This window comes from Loxodonta africana, chromosome 18 (genome assembly GCF_030014295.1).
Source record: "Loxodonta africana isolate mLoxAfr1 chromosome 18, mLoxAfr1.hap2, whole genome shotgun sequence".
In the NCBI taxonomy this organism is placed as follows: Eukaryota; Metazoa; Chordata; class Mammalia; order Proboscidea; family Elephantidae; genus Loxodonta; species Loxodonta africana.
Window position 1 is genome coordinate 83,594,762 of NC_087359.1, and position 10,000 is coordinate 83,604,761.

Consider the following 10,000-nt stretch of genomic DNA (forward strand, 5'->3'; position numbering starts at 1 on the left):
TCTCTGCCTGTCTCTGTCTCTGCCTCTGTCTCTGTCTCTCTCTGCCTCTGCCTCTGCGTCCGAGCGTAGCGGGCCCGCTTCGGGATACCGCGCGGGCGCGTGGCCGGCGGGCGCGCGAGTCGTGCGGTCGACCCTACGTAGTTCGGGCGCGCGCCCCCGTGTCTCGCGTGCGACGCGTCCTCCGGGGTCGCGTGCGTGCGTGCGTGCGTGCGGGCGGGCGGACGCGGGTGCGTCGCGGTCACCGTCCGTGCGCGTGCGCCGTCTCGAGCGCGTCCCACTTTGGGGGGACGGCGGGCGCGCGGGGGCGCCGCGGGCGTGTGGCCGTGCCGCGCCTTCCGCGTGGGCGTCCCCCCGCGCCGCGCGGGAGGCGCCCGTTCGTTCGCGTCTCCCGCCCGCGGTTCCGGTGCGCCGTCTCTCCGTCCTCGCGCGTCGCCGGGCGTGCGTCCGAGCCCGCGTGCCGCCTGCCCGTGGGTGCCGCGTGTACGGGGCCGCGTCCGCGCCCGCGTCCCCGAGCGTCAAGTGCAGGCCGCGCGCGCCTAGTGGAGCGTGCCCGCCCGCTCCGTGTATCGTGTGCGCGGGGGCGACGCGCGTTCCCGCGTGTTCCGCCTGCCTGCGTCTACCTCCGCGTCTCCCGAGCGTCCCGTGCGTGCGTCTGCTGTGCGCGTGCGTCTCCGCGTTTCCGCGTGCCCCGGGCGTGCGTCCGTGTCGCCGGAGGGCGCCGCCGCCGCCGCCGCCGCTGCGTGCGCGTACGTGTCCGCGCGGGTGCGCGCGTGGCCTCTCCGGTGCGCGCGCGCGCGCGCGGCCCCGTCCGTCCGAGTGCGGCGCGCCCTCTTCGGGATGCCGCGCGGGCGCGCGGCCGGGCGTACGTACCTCGTGCCCGTGCCCCCGTCTCGCGCGCGACGCGTCTATCGCGTCGCGCGTGTGTGGCGGGGGCGCCGTGTCCTCCGAAGCGCTGCGGCGCGGCCGTCCGCCCCGTCGCGCCCCTCCCTCCGTCCGCGCGGGTGGGCGTCCCGCTTCGGGGGGGGGCGGCGGGGGTTGGCCGCGGGCGGGCTTCTGTTGGGGGGATCCACGGGCGTGTGCCCCTGAGGCGTACCTTCCCGTGTTTCGGCCGCGCCGTCCGTGCGAGTCGCCGTGCGTCCGGGCCCCCGTGCGCGTGCGCGAGCGGACCGTGTCCGTGGGTGCCGCGCGTCCGCGTTCCCGCGTGTTCTGCCTGCCCGCGCCTACCTCTGTGTCTCCCGGGCGTCCCGGGGTTGTGTCTGCTGCGCGCGCGCGCGCGCCCCCTCGCGTCCATCTCCGTGTTTCCGTGTGCTCCGTGGGCCCGTCCGTGTCTCCGGAGGGCACCCTGCGGTGCGGGCGCACGCGCGCGCGGGCGCGTTCCCGTCCTTCCGTCCGTCCGTCCGTCCGTCCGTCCGTCCTCCTCCTCCTCCTCCTCCTCCTCCTCCTCCGCCCCCCACCGCCCACACCCCCGCCGCCCCCCGCCGCCCCCACCGCCTCCGCCGCCTCCAAACCTCTTCCCCGCCTGGCGGGTGGCAGCCGGCGGCCACGTCGGACTGGATCCGGATATCGCCAGCGTGGGGCCCACGGCAAGGGCGCAGGCGGGGTGGGGTTGGGGGTGCGTGGTGGGCGGTGGGGGGGGTGGCGCCAGCGGTCCTCGGCGGCGGCGGGCCTAGCGCCGCCGGCACGTGCCCCTCCGGTTTCAGTCGGGACCGCCTCCGTGACGTCGAGGAGAGCTTCTCCACCCGTCCGTCCGAGGGCGCGGGGGTTCGGCGGACCGAGGGTGCCGTCGTCCCTCGACGACCGCCTTCGGGTCGCGCGCACACACACGCTCGGAGGCGCCCCGTCTCAACTGAAAGGAGTCGGCGGAGTAGAAACCGCGGCCCTCGAGACAGCTCCCTAACGCCGGGTGCGTGCGGCGGGGTGCTTTCTACACCCTACAGAAGGAAAACGCCTGTGGCCGGAGTTCTCGACGCCCGCCTTTCGACGCACCCTCTCGTCGCCTCGCTCCGTTTCCTAAGGCTCTCGTGACTCCTCCCGTTCTATTTCAGGGAGGCGCAGCTGAAGGGCTATCCGCTCCGCCCGTCCGTGAAGTTGGGCTTTCCCCCCGAAGGTGGCCGGAAGGGGGTGGGGGGGCGCGTGAGCCAAAGGATCTTGAAAACGCGGCGGCGGCGGTACCGCTTTCGGCTCTCGCCGATCCCACGCAGAGGCGGGGGCGCGGGCAGGTCCGCGCGCAGGTGCCCGTGCGAAGGTGCAGGCGCGTGCAGGCGCGGGCGCGCGCGCGCGCGCCCTCGGGCAGGTACGTAGAGGCGGGCGCCCGCGCGTGCACACCCCTAGGCGTACGCACGGGCACGGACGCGCCCGAGGGCGCGCGCGTACCGGCGCGGGCGCGCCCGTGTGGGCGCGCCCACGCCTACGCGCGTGTACCCGCGCGGGTACGCACGGGCAGGCACGTGCGTACCGCCCGCCCGCGCACGGGCGCGTGCACGCGCCTGCGTGTCCGTATCTGCAGCCACGGGCGTGAGCGCGTGGGCGCCTACCGTCCTTCTTCTACCTAACGCCGTCACCGGGCTGGCTCGGCGTCCAGGTATGCCTGTCTCCCCCTCCCCTCCAATCCCCTCCCCCTCCCCGCCCCCTCCCCTCCCCTCCCCTCCCCCTCCCCCTCCCGTCCCTCCCCCCTCCCCCTCCCGTCCCTCCCCCCTCCCCCGTCCCCCTCCCCCTCCCCTCCCCTCGTCTCCCCTCCCCTCCCCCTCCCCCTCCCCGTCCCTCCCCCCACCGCCTCCCCTCCCCCACCCCTCCCCCTCCCCTCCCCCTCGCCTCCCCTGCCCCCATCCCCCTCCCCTCCCCCACCCCTCCCGCCCACCCCCTCCCCCTCCCCCTCCCTCTGCCTGTCTCCTTCCTTTTCTGAAACCGGGTTTTCCTCTTCGAGAGCCGTTCCGCCCCTCGGGCGAAACCAACTCGCCGCGTACCGGAGACCGAGTGCAAAGACGGAGCCCCGGCGGCGCGGCGGCGGCGGCGGCTCGGAGCTCGGCTGCCGACCGAGATCGTCGGCGGTTCGGATCCGCCGGCTCCTCCTTGGGAAGCCCGTGGGGCGGCTCGACTCTCTCCCCTAGGGCCGCTCCGAGTCCCGAGCCGCTCGACGGCACGCGACGGCAGCGGCGCCGCAGTCAGTTCTCTATCTAAACGGAAACGACGACGATGACGAACGTCAGTCTTCACCGCCACGCCCTACTCCCCACCCGAGCACCGTTCCAACTCGGGTGTTTCTCTCCCTGTGGCGGGGGTCCCCCCCGACTGAGAAAAAATAAACCGCCCCCCGAGGACGGCCCGCGTTCGGAGCCTCTTGGTAGTAGCGCGCCTTCACGGGACGACGGCACGCGCGCCCGTCACCCGCTTCCCGGAAAGCTCCCCCCGCAGAGAGTCGCGAACTCGGGCGAAGACGGAGGAGTCCGCGTACCCGTCGCCCAAGGTTCAGCCATCGTCCGATTGGAAACCGGTGCCTTCCCGGTCCCGCCTCCCCGTCGATCGACGCCTCCCGGGGGTGGGATGGCTTCCAGCCGAACCAGCCTACCGTACCCTTCCCCTCCTACGTACCTCGGGAGGTCGGCTCGGACAGGGAGGGGCCCGTCAGATGTCCAGTCCGCCGTGAGCTTTCCACGACGACGGTCGGCCGGTCGGCCGGTCGGTCGGTCGGTCGTCCCGGAACACCCCGGTCGGGTCCGCGCGCGCGCGGCACGGGCTTCACACACCTCGCTCCTCTGGCTTCCCGGGAGACGCTCGCGGCACGGCGACGCGTGCAACGCGGGAACGGCGACGCTGCCCTCGGCCTTACCGTCCCCCCCCTCCAGCCGAATACGGCCCCGGCCCTCACCGCGGGCCGAGTTGGGGGGCTGGGGGTCGGGCCGGGGGGGGGATCGGCGGCGGCGGCCCTCGTCGGCAGGCGGCGCTAGCGCCGCCGGCGTGCGGCCTTACGGTTCCCGTTGCGATTCCCCTCGTGGGCGCGGAGAAAAGCCTCTCCATCCGGCCAAGGGGGCGCCCGTTCGGCGGACCGAGGGCGACGACGGGGGGCTGCCCGTCCGCCTGAGCGCGCGCCCGCTCCCGCAGGCACAGGCGCGCGCGGGCGCAGGCACAGGCGCACACGCTCAGACACGCGCTCACGCGCAGACGCGCACTCAAACCCATACAGACACGCACAGACGCACACACAGACGCACGCACAGACCCGCGCTCACGTGCGCAGGCGCCCCCACAGACGCAGGCGGGCACGCACACGGGCACGCCCGCAGACGCGCACGCGCACGCACGCAGTCACGCGCGCACACGCAGGCACACACGCCCGGACACGCGCGCACACGCCCCCGCAAAGACGCGCCCCCGCACAGACGCGCGCGCGCGCAGGCACGCACACCGGGACGCGCGCGCGAACGGACGCACGCACGCGCGCAGGCACGCGCGCACACGCACCAGGCCACCCGGAACGTTTGCCAACTCCCCGCCCACCTCAGCACCCCACCCCCCGGGCCCGAGGCGCGTGGTCCCCCACCGCCCCCACCCTCCGACCCCCCCACCGCCCCGCTCTCGGCCTCCCACCCCCCAACCCCCCTCGGGCACTCCACCCCCCACCCCCACGACTCACGCACACACGCCCGCCCGCCCGCCCGCCCGCCCGCCCGCATTCGGGAGCCGCCGGAGATCTCTCGATGCTCGAGACGCCGACTCACCCCTCTCCCTCCCCCCCCCCGCCCCGGAGACGCCACCTTCCCGAGTCCGCCCGCGAGCCCGGAGAGCACTCGCTCGGGCCGAGCCGCCCGAGGGCCTCTGGGCGGGCGTTCGCGGCTGGCCCGCCGCGCCTCCGCTGGACCTCACTAAGTCCGGCCTCGCTCCCGAGAGCCTCGAGGGCCTCCCTCGGTGAGATGTCTCCCCAGTCGGACCGGGGGGCCCAGAGCCGGTCCGTACCGGCTCTGGGAAGGCGTTCCCGGCCTCCCCCCCGCCCCCCGTTTGCCCGCCCGCGTCGCGGGAGGATGGAAAGCGATGAGGAAGAACGCTCTCGGTGGCGGCCGTGGTTTTCTTTTGCGACGCGGATGCCGGCAAACGCACGGCTCCCTCCCTCCCTCCCTCCCTCCCTCCCTCCCTCCCTCCCGACGCAATTTGCCCGTTCAACCCGCCTCACGCGTACCGTTGGCTCGGCGACAGGGACGACGGCGGAAAACGTCTCCCGGTCTGCCTGCTGCGCCACGCGGGCACTCAAAGAACGAGGAGGAAAACTTCGGGGACTGGCGGTCTCATCCCGTCCCGTTTGTCGCGTCCGTCCAAAGGATACGGATCGGAGAACACCTGCCCGTCCGACGCTTGGGACGTGCTCTCTTCTCCCTCCCGCCCCCGGTGGACGCTCATCCCCTCGGGCGCCCCCCCCCCGTTCGGCCCTTTCGGGGGCGAGCGCGCGCGCGCGCCCCATGACGCTCCCGAGAGGTTTCCCCGGCGGCCCGGGGGAGTCTGTCCCCTCTGCCACCCTCGAGCCCCGGCCGGGGCCCAGGTGGACCCGGTTCCACCCCCCCGCCGCCCTTCGCTCCGGTCGTCGGCCGTCACCCGGCGGCCGCTTCGATACCGTCCCCCTCCGGAGCTCTGCGGCGCCGACGGGATGGGAAGCGGTCCCGGCGGGCGCGCGCTGGCCACGGCGGCCCGGGGCCTTCGCTCCGTCTCCTCGAGCCCGGCCTGGCTCCCGGCGTCCTCCCGGGGTCCTCCCGGGGTCCTCCCTCCTCTCCCTCCCTCCCTCCCTCCCTCCCTCCCTCCCTCCCTCCCTCCCTCCCTCCCAGGGCCCCCCCCGAGTGGGACACGCCGGCTGGCCGGCATGGTGCTCCAGGGCTCCAGCGGGGTAGACGGGATCTTCCTGGCTGAGGGGCGAAATGGCCCGGCTGGGCCGGACCCCCTTGGATCGGAACTTTGGGAGATGGGGCCAAGGTGGTGGAATAGGCTGACGCTTCCGCCTAGCTCTCTTGACGACAAAGACCCGGAAACACAAGCGAACGAGTATGTCTGCGACGAGCGGGGAGTCCTGACCGTCGAAGGCGGGCTTAGACGACGCACTGAGGGGCAGCGGCAGGAAGAGACCTTTCAGGGGCAGAGAGGGTTTACCGGCCCTGCCCCGCGGGGAGCCCTCAGGCACCATTCCCAGAGCGGCTGCTGCAGTGGGCTGGTACCGTCGTTCCACTGCTGTTCCGTCAGGGAGAAGCAGCCAGCCACACAGCCTGCTCACACCTCCGGAACCTGAGGAGGGCCCGGCCGGGCGGATCCCCTTGGCCCAACCGACCCCGCGCTGTGGCCGGCCCCACCGTCTTCCGGCCGCCCCGCGCCGAGAAACGTGTTCGGCGGCGGCGCTGGGAGGCGGGGGAGGGGGGCGGGGGGGGAGCCGGGACGGGGCCGGGCGTCCGGCCGCCCGGCGACGCGCCCTCGCCGGCCGCCGATCCGGATCCGTCCCGCTGCACTCCGCGCCGGTTGTCGGCCGCCACCTGGCGGCCGCTTTGATATCGTCTTCCCCCGGAGCTCCGGCGCCGGCGACACGCGCGGGAGGCGATGTGGCCGCGCTGGCCGAGGCGACGTTCCCGGACGCCGGCGGCGGCGTCGGCAGGATCGTCCTGGCCGAGGCGGGAAAGGGCCCGGCCGGGTGGATCCCCTTGGCCCAACCGACCCCGCGCCGTGGCCGGCCCCAACGCCTTCCGGCCGCCCCGCGCCGAGAAACGTGTTCGGCGGCGGCGCTGGGAGGCGGGGGAGGGGGGCGGGGGGGGAGCCGGGACGGGACCGGGTGTCCGGCCGCCCGGCGACGCGCCCTCGCCGGCCGCCGATCCGGATCCGTCCCGCTGTCGCCCGCGCCGGTTGTCGGCCGCCACCTGGCGGCCGCTTTGACATCGTTTTCCTCCGGAGCTCCGGCGCCGGCGACATGGGAGGCGCTGTGGCCGCGCTGGCCGAGGCGACGTCTCGGGACGCCGGCGGCGTCGGCGGGATCGTCCCGGCCACGGTGGGGCGCCGGCGCCAGAGCCACGTTCCGGAATTGGGCCCGCAGCTTCATGTGGCCGAGGCGGTGGCCGTCGCCGCCGCCGCCGCCGCCGCCGCCGCCGCCGCCGCGCTCCCGGGTGCCGTGTTTTAGACGGCGCTGGACCGAACCGGGCCGCACCGAGACGGCGCAGGCAGAAGAACGGGACAAGGCACGCCCCGGCCGTTCGCGCGCCTTCCTTCGCGCGGCCCGGTCGTCACCGGGGCCTCCGGCGTAGGTCCGGGGTGGCCCGCGGAGGGCGCCCCGGGCCCGGGCGCGGTCCCGCGTGGGGTCCGGACCGTCGGAGAATTTTTTCAAAGTCCCGCTCCGGGGGTCCCCGGGCCGAGGTTGCCGCCCCCGGCCCGCCCCGGCCCGGCCACGGACCCGCGCGGGGCCCGGACCTTCGGAGGGGCCCCGCCGCCCGAGAATTTTTTCCAAGTCCCCCCTCCGAGGGTTCCCCGACCGGCCCGCGTTGGCCGCAGCGCAGGCGGCTGGCTCTGGGCGCCCGCGCGGCCCCGGCCAGCTCCGTCACCCCGTCCCGCGGGTCGACCAGAGGATCCCGGGAGCTCCGGGGGGGGGGGGGGCGGGGCGCTGGGGGCCATGGGGTCGCGCTACGGACCGATGGCCGGGCCGCAGTTCCGGGGGCTCGCCGTGGGGAGCGGGCCCCTCCCGCCGCGGGGCGTGGCTTTTCTCTCGCCCAAAACGGGCGATTTGGGCCACCAGATTGGTGCTGACACGCTCTCCTCGCTGGGTGACTCCCGCTGAGCAGATGGGAAACCTGGACGGGTCCGTAGACGCCGGTCCACCGACGGCCCACGCCCTCCCCCGCTCCTCCCCGCTTGAGCCGCCCGCCTGGGGCCCGTGCGCCGGCTCTCGCGCGTCCAGATGTCCAGCCGCGGTGCCTCCCCCCGGTCTCCAGTGCCCGAGGGCGGCGTGGCACGGGCGCCGCGGGCCCTCTGACCCGCGTGCCCCTTGTCGCAGGCACCCGCGGTGGCCGCGGTGCTCGCCAGAGTGTGCCCCGCTCCCCCCCTCCCCCAGGCCCACGTGCCTCGCGTGTCAGGCGTTCTCCGTGTGCAGGGGTCCTCGCGGCCACCTTTCCGCAGCCGGGGCGGGCGAGGCAGAAAGCGGGTCCTCTCCGGGGCTGTCCTCGCCCGCCTCCTGGCAGCCCTGGCGGGGGGGTCTTCTCCTCCTCGCTTGTGCCTGGGCTGACCCGATCGATGTGGTGTTGTCGTGCTCTCCCGGGCCGGGTCCGAGCCGCGCCAAGACGAGGGACGGACATTCGTGGCGAATGGGACCGCTCTTCTCGCTCAGCGCGCGGGCCCCTCGCTCCTCCTCCCCGCCCGCCGGTGGTGCGCAGAGGGGCAGGGGCACGGGATCCGGCCCGACCTCGCTCATCTGCCCTCGTTCGCGGCCTCGCGGCCAGCGTCGGCGGTGGCGGGGTCCTGAGACCGAGCAGGACAGCCTCTGCTCGTGGCCCTGGTGTTCTGCCTCGCGTCGGGCCCTCCCCCGCCCCCCGCGGCGGGGGGGCTCTCTGGTCAGGCGCACCCGCGCGCCCCACCCAGGTGGTGCCGGTGCGCCTCGAGTGGCCCTTTGGCGGTGCCCCTGGAACGCTCCAGGCCGTCCCTCAGGTGCCTGAGGCCGGGTGGCGGTGCCGTTTCCCCGTTCCCAGCCCACCCTTCCGGTCACCGCTCACGCGTGTGGGCGTGCGCCCCTCGAGCCGAGAGAAATAAAAAACAGGAGTGCGGCCGAGAGGGAGAGAAAGGATGTGGAGGAAAAAAAAAAAAAAAAGAAGGGGGGTCGAGCGGGGTAAGACCTTTAGAGCACGCACGCCTCGCGGGAGGGTGCCGTGCCTGATCCCGAGAAGGCGGGGGTGAGAGAGGGGTGCGCGCGTGCGTGCCCGCCCCGGTGCCTGCCGAGACCCGCGTGAGGCAAGCGAGAGCGGAAGGAGGAGGGCCCGCGTGTTGCTTCCGCCGGTGCCGAGGGAAGTCGCCCTTGCGAGGTGGGGGCCCAGGCTGCGTAGCCGCGGCTGGGCCCCGGCGGTCCGTTGTTAGGCTCTGTCGTACCTCCTCCCCCCCGCGGGCCGCCCTAGAGCGCGGACCCCTCTACAGAGGGAGACCGGGGGGTGTGTTGGGCTTTTAGGTGCCCAGGCAAGCCTCGGGTGTGCGCGGCGCGTACCCGCGAGGCCCCGCGCGCTCGCCGGAGCCTGGCTCCGGTGAGGCGGGATGAGGCGGAGAAGCTTTAAAAGAGAAACGGAAAAAAAAAAAAACGGACGACTCAAAAGGCGTGACTTTCCGAGGCCCTCGGTCGCCGCTGCGGTGCCCCACCCGTTCCCTCCTCGCCCGAGTGGAGGGTGGACGCAGCACGGAGCCGGGAGCACGCGCCGTCCCCGGGTGAGGCAGAGCCGCCGTGAGCACGAGGCGGCAGGCTCCGTTCCCGGCCGCAGAGGCCCACTGTGCCTTAACCCCCCCGCTGGTGCTTACCAATACCGCAGGCCCCCCCCGCCCATCCCCGGGGCGCCCTCGGGCGCCTGGCGGGGGCCCAACGTGGGGGGCGATGGGTGGGGACGGCCCGTCTTCGGTGAAGAAAGTCTTCTCTAGTCATCTCCGAGGGTGCCTTGGGGGTGCCGGATCCCCCAGCCGCTGCCCCTCGCCTTGCGCGCAAGCCACCGACCGTGGCTCGCAGGCAGAGCCCCCTCTCCTTCCCGCCCGGTGTGGAGGGAGAGGTCCGCCGGCCCCGCGGTGGGGCCGCGCGCCGCCCTTCGCCTGCCGCGGCCCGCGCCTCCCCCCTGCGAGTCGGGGGAGGGCCTTCGCCGGGCCAGCCGTCTGGCGCCGGGGTCGCGCGCGTCCGTGTGTGCGTGTGAGTGTGCGGCCCTCCCGTCGCGCGCCTGGTGCGGTGGGGCCGGGGGTCCGTCCGGCGGACGGCCCCCGCGCCGTTGTGTGCCGCCTCCCGCCCGCACCCGTCCCGTGCCGCCAGCGGTGC